Below are 9,611 nucleotides of genomic sequence, written 5' to 3' on the forward strand. Positions count from 1 at the left end.
GAACGTCCACTCATAGCTTCACCTCAGGCTCATCTGAATTATTCCTTGTAGGATTTGCTCTTAAAAGCTGAGTTTAGGGGTGTTACCGTCTATTCAAATAAGCCCTGGATAGAAAGCTTTGTCCAGGTCCTGGACCTGGGGGGGGAAGGTGAGACCAATGTCGCACCTCACTCCCCTGGTAAAAATCAAGTATATTCACCCAGGATTCACCCATATTCACCCACATTCTCGTGGAATCCAAACAAAAGTAACAATTATAACTAGGCATAATAAACATTGAATTATTGACTATGGCATATTCTTATTAACTATACCGGTCCCTTCACTCACTACCATGGGCTGTCAGAGATAAGATTGTAGACCTGCACAAGGCTGGAATGGGCTACAAAACCATCGGCAAGCTTGGTGAGAAGCAGACAACTGTTGGTGCGATTATTCGCAAATGGATGCAACACCAAACAACTGTCAATCGCTCTCGGTCTGGGGCTCCATGCAAAGTATCCCCTCGTGCAGTATTGGTGATCATCCGAAAGGTGCGGAATAACCCCAGAACTACACAGGGGGAGCTTGCGAATGATCTTAAGGCAGCTGGGACCACAGTCACCCAGAAAACCATTGGCAAAACACTAGGCTGCAATGGTTTGAAGTACTGCAGCACTCGCAAGGTCTCCCTGCTCAAGAAAGCACATGTACAGGGCTGTCTGAAGTTTGCCAATGGACACTTGAATGATTTTAAGGAGGATTGGGAGAATGTGATGTGGTCAGATGAGACCAAAATCAAGCTCTTTGGCATCAACTTGACTCGCCGCGTTTGGAGTGGGAAGAATGCTGAATATGACCCCAAGAACACCATCCCCACAGTCAAGCAAACAATGGGCCTCATTCTCGAACATTTTCCGAAGTTTCTTCTGAAATGTTTCTTACGGACTTCGGGAAATCAACGTAAGGAAAAGACCTCAACCGGATTCATGAACGCCTGAAAATGTGTTCTTACGCAGCAGAAGTGTTCTGAGCTGTGCTCCCACGGAAGAGGTTTCTTAAATTGAAAGCGCGTTCTCGTGCACCTGGATTTGCATACATACACGCCCCGACAGCTCCTTATAAGGGCACGCAACCGTAGTGACGTGTGCAGTCGGAATTGCAGACCGAATCCACGCGAAAGCATGTCAAAGCCGAAAGCGAGCATCGGTCGAGTAAACGCAGATCTAACTTCACTGGTGCAGAGCTGGAGGTACTGTTGCAGGATGTAGATGTGTCCATTCTATTCCACTATGGCTATATCAACGCGATTGAGTTTAGTGCTTATTTATTTATTCACTTACATTTGCAGTGTTTGTGTACATTTACATTTAGCAGACGCTTTTGTCCAAAACGACGTACAAGGGAGAGAACAGTCAAGCTACGAGCAATAGAGACCTAGTGTAACAATAAATACTACTTTAAAAAGAAATAGAAAAACGAAAAAAATTAAAAAAGAAGTGCAGGAATGTAACTGCTGTAAATGCAAGTAAAGCACTAGTCAAAGTGCCAGTTAGGAAGGGAGGTGCTCTCTGAAGAGTTGGGTCTTCAAAAGCTTCTTAAAAGGTAGAGAGGGATGCCCCTGCTCTGGTAGTGCTAGGCAGTTCGTTCCACCAACGTGGAACTACAAATGAGAATAGTCTGGATTGCCGTACTTGCACAGACGGCAGTGCCAAACGACACTCACTAGACGAGTGCAGCATCCTGGTGTAGTCCTTTTATTTATTTTATGACATCACGATGCCTCGTAGAATCATGACTATAAATGTGAAAAGTAATTGTTAATGATACAAATATTCTCGTATATATTATTATTATAATTATTTTAATCCGAGGATGTCTGTAGAGTTGATGTGAATGCAATCACCAACGATTTCTCACAAATTCAGCCCTTAACACTTCTAACATAGAGCGGCCCAGTGGGGCATCTTGTGGTTTTTTGAGGAATCGCATTTAAGAAAACTCTGGCCGATTTACGACTGCTATTTCGCATTCTGAAAGTCTTCTAAAGTTCAGAATAAGTCCCAGATGAGAAAACTTTCATGAATGCCAAATTGTTTCCTAAATCCACCGGAAGTGGAGTTCAGAAGAAATTCCTTCTTAAATTCTTCTCAACTGCGTTTGATAATGAGGCCCATTATGCTTTGGAGCTGTTTCTCTGCCAAGGTTACAGGACGACTCAACCGCATCGAGGGGACTATGGATGGGGCCATGTACCGTGGAATCTTGGGCGAGAACCTCCTTCCCTCAGCCAGGACAATGAAAACGCAACATTAAGGATTTGGAGAGGATCTGCAAAGAGGAGTGGACCAAAATACCTCCTGAGATGTGTGTAAACCTGGTGACCAACTACAACCAACTACCAACTTTCGTCTGACGTCTGTGCTTGCCAACAAGGGTTATTCCACCAAGTACTAAGTCATGTTTTGCTAAGGTTTCAAATACTTATTTTCCGCGATCAAATGCAAATCAATTCATAACTGTTATAAAATGCAGTTTTCTGGAAGTTTTTGTTGATATTCTGTCTCTCACTGTTAAAATAGGTCTACCATTACAATTATAGATCACACATTTCTTTGCAAGTGGGCAAACTTGCGAAATCGGCAGGGGTTCAAATACTTATTTTCCCCACTGTATATGCATATGAGAATAAATCAACAGAACAAGGACTGATTTATCATCTTTTATTACCAAGTATACAAAAAATATGTACATTCAAATACCACTTGGCTTGACTGACACTGTGTACAGTTCTCAGGTAGATTCCACTTATACTGTCAGTCCGCTCTGGTTCTCTCTGTCATCACCCATCACAGTTTTGTGTATTTGGTGTTCTGAAGAGAACTCTCATCACATTTTGGCACTTGATGCGGATTCTTATATGCCAAGAAAGGAAGGACTCTGGTGATTTTATTAAGCCACTGGTGAAACTGATTGTGGTGTGGTTTACATGTTTACATCTGAAATGTTTACATTTGTCTGCGGCGTCTTCTCCACTCCAGGAGGGTTACCGGCCCGGGGTCAGCCCTATGTTCCCACAGCCCTATGTTCCCACATTTCTAAGGATTTTTGAAAATTAGGCCCTATGTTCCCACAGCCCTATGTTCCCACAGACCCATTTTCACAGATTTATTTTAAAAAATTAGTCCCGATGTTCCCACAGCCCTATGTTCTAGGGTTAGGTGTAAGTATATATTTTTTTTCTTACAGCACCTGGTATTCCCAGGCGGTCTCCCATCCAAGTACTAACCAGGCCCGACACTGCTTAGCTTCCGAGATCGGACGAGATCGGGCGTGCTCAGTGTGGTATGGCCGTAAGGCCATTAAGGTTAGGGTTAGAGTTTGGAAGCTAGCTAGCTCCTTCAAATCGCCAGCTACGGAATGGTGAACCCTTAACTACCAGACAGGGGTAGAAATGTGGGAACTGTAGGAACATAGGGCCTAATTTTGTAATGAATATTAGAAATGAGGGAACACAGAGCTGTGGGAACATAAGACCTAATTTTGAAAAAGCTCTTAGAAATGTGGGAACATAGGGCTGTGGGAACATAGGGCTGTGGGAACATTGGGCTGTGGGAACATTGGGCTGTGGGAACATAGGGCTGTGGGAACATAGGCACGCTCCCACCGGCCCACTAGTATGGGTCTCCCCTCCAGCTCTACCAGCTCCACTTCCTTGAGAATGAAGGCTTAGTTTTTTCAGCAAAACACAGTTTGTCGAAATGGCTTTGCGTGTCAATAATCCCCTCACTTTTCAGCTTGTACTGGGGGTAGGGGGGCTTCCACGGTGTTTTCGTCTGACTACCGAACAAACCTAACATGAAGAGAAACACCATGGAAGTCATGGATAAATGTACACACATCTAACTGGGTCAATACACGAAACGAAACCCCAAAGGAATAAGTCTCCTCCTTGCATTAAGTCAAAATAAGTGACCACGACATGTGTGATCAAAGGCTGGTATATTTCATTCAGTTTTTTGTCAACACCCAGTGCTTCTTTTAGAAAATAATAATTTAGAAATGTGAGAGTGAAATGTTTCACCAAATATTTCAAAGAATAAAACATTGGGGAAAAAAATATTTACAGTTCGTAACACCATGGTTTGGCATGACACAGAGATAAAAAGAGAAAATGACTGCCAGAACAATCCAATATGAAACAGCATTTCAGAGATTCAGTCAGTCATTTGGCTGATTCCTAGAAGTTCATGATTATTTTTCTTTCCCTCGCCTTTTTCTTTATGCACTTCTTTCTGATGGTGATCTGTATATTTGCTGATAGGCTATTACTAGCTGTAGCATTTGTGCTGAAGTGCCATTGCTTTCTCTATAGAGAAATCACTCTCATTCTTCTGTTCGTTTTTCTGTGTCAAAAATGACCAGTGTACAACTGCACAGTGGTAAAATCATATTGTCATGAAACTATCTTCTCAGACTCCCCGTGCTGTGATGTCTTCAGCTTCCTTTGAGCCTGCCGAAAGGTCAGGGGTTGCGTCCGAGGTCTCCCACACGGCCGCCCTGCTGGTGAGGCAGGCTAGCACTTAACCCTGGCGTATTTGTAGTTGTCCAGGACTTATGTGGTCTGGTCATCCAGTCCCCACACGTCCATGTCGGAGTCAGGTCCGCCTCCTGACCCATCTTGTCCGTCGATAGTCAACACCTGCAACATTTCCAGAGCTTCGTTCTTGCCATATGACATTGTCAACCCAACTCTGTTTTCGTCCTTGTCAACCACCACAGTCATTTGGGTGAACCGAGAAGCTATTGCCCGAACTGCAAGGGATTTAAAACAGGGAAGAACGCAACTGTGAAGGACCGACTGGTCCCCCATGTTATTTGGGATGTGGCGACTGGACTTGGTGGTGTAGTGAGGAAGAAGAGTGCAGGAGATGGTGGTGTTTCCGTACAAAAATATATATATTTATTAACAAGGGCTTTATAGCACCCCAACACATGTGCCCATGAACTGAAATAAAACAAACAAACCAAACATACCGGCCGTACTCACAGGCACTTCAGTACTCTGCACCCTGGATACCTGCTTGTCCTACTTAGGCCCAAGCCAGGCCCCAAACCTAGGCACAGAGACTAACCTTAAGCTAAGTACATATACTGGCCACCTAGCAAATACATACATACACACACAAGGTCCAACACAAGGCACAAAGACAAGGCACACAGAACCAGGCACACAAAACAAGGCAAACGGTGTCCACACATCTAGACCCAAAACACTTCTCCTCACATCAGGGAAGTGTTTTACCTTCATGCCTCAACCAGTCCTCTTTGGTGCTCTTTCATGCCTCTCTGAAAATGTCTCTCTCAGCCAGTCCTTTTTTCATGCCAATGAGGCACCTGTTAAAATAGGGCAGCCACTTAGGCTAAATTGGACCCCACCATTAACGTGGGGAGCACGGAACCAACCATTACAGTGGGGGAGTCAGTGTCTTAAAGGGCCAAAAGCCCTTTTCTTGCTCCAGTGAGAAGGGAGGAAATTCACCTTCTCGCAGCAACACACCACTAAATACAATATTAATAGGATTAGTCCTATGACATCAAGCACAGAAGCGAGCCAGGTTCCCCACGTTGAACCAAAAACTCGTCTGAACCACTCTGACAACACAGAATTGAACCCATCTGGCCCAGAATTCTCTGCCAGCTCATGACATAGTCGTAACAATTTATTCATGGCTAATGTGAAGTTCCCTGTTGGGGCCGTGTTGTTGGGAATGAAAGTACAACAGTAACTTCCAAACTTAGCACAAACCCCTCCTTCCTTAGCTAACATCCAATCTAACACCATTCTATTTTGCATTGCCATTCTTGAGGTGCCATCCAGCTGTTCTCCCAATGCCTTTAACGCATCTGAAGTGTAATTAATAAATCTCTGCTGATTGTAATAAATGTAATTTTTCCATTCTACATTTTGTTGTTCCCTATCTGTGGAAAGATAGACTCAAACCCCACTGTGACCTCATCTCGAGCTTTATATTCCTGTGGAATTCCCCTAGGCTGCCCTATGGCATTTAAATAACCCTCATTACATTTTTTACATTTAGTCATTTAGCAGACGCTTTTGTCCAAAGCGACGTACAAGGGAGAGAACAGTCAAGCTAAGAGCAATAAAAAAGCATGGTGTAACAATAAATACTACTTTACATGAGAATTAGAAAAACAACAACCTAGAAAATAGGAAAAAGAAGTGCAGGAATGTAACTGCTGAAGTGCAAGTTAAGCGCTAGTCAGGTGCCAGTTAGGAGGGGAGGTGCTCTCTGAAGAGTTGGGTCTTCAAAAGCTTCTTGAAGGTAGAGAGGGACGCCCCTGCTCTGGTAGTACTAGGCAGTTCGTTCCACCAACGTGGAACTACAAATGAAAATAGTCTGGATTGCCGTGCTTGCACGGACGGCAGTGCCAAACGACGCTCACTAGACGAGCGCAGCGTCCTGGGTGTAACATTTGCCCTTACAAGAGCATTTAGGTAGGTGGGAGCAGAACCAGTAAGCACTCTGTAGGCAAGCATAAGTGACTTGAACTTAATGCGAGCAGCTACTGGCAGCCAGTGGAGCTTGATGAGTAGCGGGGTGACGTGTGCCCTTTTCGGTTGGTTGAACACCAGACGCGCCGCCGCGTTCTGGATCATCTGTAGTGGTTTCACCACGCAAGACGGCAGGCCCGTTAGGAGGGCGTTGCAGTAGTCAAGGCGGGAGCTCACCAAGGTTTGCACCAGCAGCTGGGTGGCATACTGGGTTAGGTACGGCCTGATTTTGCGGATGTTGTATAGCGCAAAGCGGCACGACCTGGAGACAGAGGTGATGTGGGCCGTGAAGGTCAGTTGGTCATCAATAATGACCCCGAGGTTTCTTGCTGTTTTGGATGGAGCAAGAGATAAAGGGTCAGTATTGATCTTGCTGTTGTGGTGGATGACCTGTTTGGCTGGGAAGACCATCAGTTCCGTTTTGGCCAGGTTCAGCTGAAGGTGGTGATTTTTCATCCATGTGGATATATCAGCGAGACAGTCCGAAATCCGCGCCGAGACCGTGGTGTCCTCAGGAGGGAAAGACAGAAACAGTTGAGTATCATCGGCATAACAGTGGTAGGAAAAACCATGCGAGCGGATGATAGGGCCCAGCGAAGTGGTGTAAATGGCAAAGAGAAGTGGTCCCATCACCGAGCCTTGGGGCACCCCAGTGGTGAGGTACAGACAGCTGACCTTGCCATGACACGTTGAACGAGCGCCCAGTGAGGTAGGATTCAAACCAGGAGTGCGCATTGCCAGAAATGCCCATACTTGACAGTATGGACAGAAGGATGCGGTGGTTGACTGTATCGAACGCAGCTGATAAGTCAAGCAGGACGAGAGCCGAGGATTGAGCTGCTGCTCTAGCTGTTTTTAAGGCCTCCATTACAGACAACAGGGCTGGAGTGACCGCTTTTGAATCCAGACTGGTTCGGATCGAGGAGATTGTTCTTTGACAGGAACTCGGTGACCTGTTTGGAAGCTGCCCTCTCAATGGTTTTAGATAGGAGCGTGAGAAGTGAGACCGGTCGATAGTTTTCCACCTGAGTGGGATCGAGAGACGGCTTCTTGAGCAGCGGCGTTACCCGAGCCACTTTGAAAAGAGAAGGAAATGTTCCAGAATTAAATGAAGCATTAATCACCTGTGTTATTGCCGGTAAGACGGCAGGCGATATGGCTTGAAGGATGTTGGATGGGATGGGGTCCAGCGGGCATGTAGTTGGACGGCTACCTGTTAGGATTTTGGAGACCTCACTCTCGCTGAGAGGGATGAAAGAAGGAAAAGATGAGCTATTGACGGTTGCGCCCTTAGGGGAGGGGGACAGTTGGTCGAACTGTTGCCCGATGGCTGCCACTTTCTCTGTGAAAAAGGAAGCAAAGTTATCAGCAGTGAGGTTAGTAGCTGGGGGGGAGGAGGAGGGTAGAGCAGAGTTTTGAAGGTGGAGAATAGTTTCCGAGCGTCAGTTGCACCGTTGATTTTGTCATTGAAAAAAGTCTTCTTAGCAGCAGTGATGCTGGATGAGAAGGAGGCCAGCAGTGTCTGGTAGCTTGCAAGATCGTCCAGCGCGGCAGATTTGTGCCACTTTCTCTCAGCCGCTCTGAGATTGGAGCGCTGCGTTCGGAGGGTATCACTCAGCCACGAATGAGACTGGGTAGATCGAGCAGGTCTGGTGGAAAGTGGACACAAGCTGTCCAAGCATGAGCTCAGAGTGGAGCAGAGAGCTTCTGTGGCATCATTGACACCTAGTGAGGAGAAAGTGGATAAAGGTGGAAGAGCAGAAGAAACCAGAGAGGAAAAGTGGGTGGGAGAGAGGTTGCGGAGGTTGCGCCGGAACGAGACCATCGGAGGGGGGACAGAGGGTTGCTCAATGAGCCGAACATCGAAGCGAATGAAGAAGTGGTCCGAGCAATGCAGAGGGGTTACCGTTAGGTTGTCCGTGGTGCAGTTCCGAGCAAGGATGAGGTCAAGCTCTTTTCCTGCTTTGTGAGTTGGAGGAGTGGGGACCTGTTGTAGGTCGAACGAGTGAACCAGGGTTCGAAAGTCAGCTGAGTTGGGATTGTCTAGGTGGATGTTCATGTCGCCAAGGATGAGTGTTGGACACTCCTGCTCAGGGATGGATGACAGCAGGGTGTCCAGCTCATGGACGAAATCACCCTGTTGTCCTGGTGGACGGTAGATAACAATCACATAAGTTTTAACAGGAGCAGTTACCATAATTGCATGATATTCAAAGGAGGCATACCTGTTTGAAGGCAGCAGTGGAGTGAATTTCCAGTTGTCTGAAATCAGCAGCCCCGTCCCACCTCCACGACCAGATGGCCGGGGAGTATGGGAGAAGGCATAGTTGGTGGAGAGTGCTGCCGGGGTAGCATTGTCTTCAGGTGTGATCCATGTCTCCGTGAGAGCTAAGAGCCCTAGGGAGAGGTGGTTGGCATAACCTGAGATGAAATCAGCTTTCTTGACTGCAGACTGACAGTTCCACAGGCCAACAGAGAAGGAGGTTACAGTAGATGAGGTTTGTTGAAGTGAGCGTAGGTTACCCAGGTTGCGCTGCCGTCTGCTGCGCTGTGATCTTTTTTGACAACCAGTGACAACAGAGATGCTACTGTGACACATGGCTATGGCAGAGTCAAAATGAAAAAAAGTTTACCTTGTTTGTGAACCTTGTTTCGGTGGACTTGTACAGGTAGACTTGTACGTCTTTACCCAAAAAGGTCTTCACACGAAAAGGGCTGAGCACGAGGGCTGACGCTTCAGCAGCAGCCCTATGGAAGTAGCATGCTCACTGATTGCACCTGGCTGAAGGCCCTCCCAGATCTTGATTACACAAAAGTGGTTGATTGCTGGAGGTGTGGCTTGACAAACCAGCCAGTGAGTGAAACTAACTTGGCAAACAGGGTAATTGCCAAGATAGTGCAAATTCAGAGTAATCCAAGTAATCTAAGTACAATTTAACTAGCAAAGCAGTACATAACTACACACACACACACACACACACACACAGTCCTTAAAGCCCTCTAGCTTTCTCTGAAGTAATTAAGACTGTAGTAAGTATTTATGTACCTGCTGTCC

General features: G+C 46.2%; 1 non-coding gene across 1 annotated transcript; it reads right to left on the reverse strand.

Moving 5' to 3' along the window:
- Positions 1 to 3,219: 3,219 nt before the first annotated feature.
- LOC116224491 lies at positions 3,220 to 3,338 on the reverse strand. Its single transcript, XR_004165608.1, has one exon. It is a non-coding gene; the product is annotated as a 5S ribosomal RNA (ribosomal RNA).
- Between the last annotated feature and the right edge of the window lie 6,273 nt (positions 3,339 to 9,611).

Source organism: Clupea harengus, chromosome 17 (genome assembly GCF_900700415.2).
Source record: "Clupea harengus chromosome 17, Ch_v2.0.2, whole genome shotgun sequence".
Lineage (NCBI taxonomy): Eukaryota > Metazoa > Chordata > Actinopteri > Clupeiformes > Clupeidae > Clupea > Clupea harengus.